Consider the following 1,486-nt stretch of genomic DNA (forward strand, 5'->3'; position numbering starts at 1 on the left):
ATTTTCAAAGTCTGCACACTTTCAATGCATTCTTAAGTCGAAAATTCTCATTTTCATACATTTTCCTCAAACCATTTCGATTCCAAACCATTCCAACTTCTAAATCTCAACTTAATATCTCCCAAATCATTGACTTAATCAAGTCAAAGTTCATATGATGAACTTGCATAAATCTTGATAATCTCTTGAATCTAATGATCATTTCAAGCCATAAACACTAAAAAGAACACTCCTTTTATACACTTAAGATCAAACYCATATGAAACCCTAACTCTATCTCAACATGCAATCTATAAAACAAGAATGTCAACCAAGAACAAGTGCAAAGAATAGATTATACCTTACTTGATGATCAAATCCTCCCAAGATCTTGTAGTTCCTCTTTGATTTGAGTTGAATCAAGCCTATGTGTGTGAAAATCGTACCTCTAGTGTGTGTGTGAGTTCTGGACTTAGATAACATGAAAAATGGGCCAAAACTCCAATTTATAATGTTAAAACTCAAGTTGGGCCGGTTTGGCCCGGCAAGGTACCCATTTTGACTATCAACACTTAAAATATTTATAACTTTTCGCTCGGAACTCCGTTTTCTATGAGGTTTTTGTCTACACGTTCATAAAGAGATAATCTATAACATCCAATAAAAATATTCCAAAAAATATCTCTCAAGAAAATCAGTTTTACGTGTCTATTTGACGTAAAATTTTCCCAAATCCTCTAATATATTCTTAAGAAATAAAATTCTAAAACTTCAGACCCAAACTCCCACTAAATCGTAAGTTCTATTTAACTCAATAATTAAATATACTAAGCAAATAATTGAGCATATTAGAAATTGGATGTTACACCATTGAAGAGAGACCTGAGTTGTTTGTGGTAACTGTGAGAACCAATTTCAACCAATCATTTTAATACATTAATTATTACATTTAAACAAATTTAAAAGGGTATTTAAGTCAATTCCTAAATTAAAATTAGGTTTTATTTTTTAAATTAGAATCGTTTCATAATATGTAATTAATATTGATTTACATTCCAAAATTATACAATGATATTCAGAATGATATAAATCCAGGTTTTTTTCTCATCCATCTTTGTATATTATGTTCAACCTGATTTGTATCACAGTGTGTTATCCAAATTTATTATCATCATAACTTTTAGTGTACTTATTTTGTATCTGTATTAGTCGTATCTTCTTGTTGTGATTCTGTATTATTGATGTGTGCAACTGTGATACATAAATAAATAACCAAGAGTATGTTTGAAGGCATGTTTACGGAATACTTCCTACTGTGTATCTGTTTTAGTTTAATCTTATATTCTTATTGTTATTACTCTGGAATTCTTTAATACCTGCAATTTTAGATGTGTAAATTTTAGATGTAGTTTATTGTATTAGAACCTGCAATGTCTTTGTATGTATCAATGTTATAATCATGTTTGGGGTAATGTTGTAAATAAAAGACAGTATCTTGATGTGCACC

This window comes from Cynara cardunculus, assembly GCF_001531365.2.
Source record: "Cynara cardunculus var. scolymus isolate 2C chromosome LG 3, CcrdV1, whole genome shotgun sequence".
NCBI classification, from domain to species: Eukaryota; Viridiplantae; Streptophyta; class Magnoliopsida; order Asterales; family Asteraceae; genus Cynara; species Cynara cardunculus.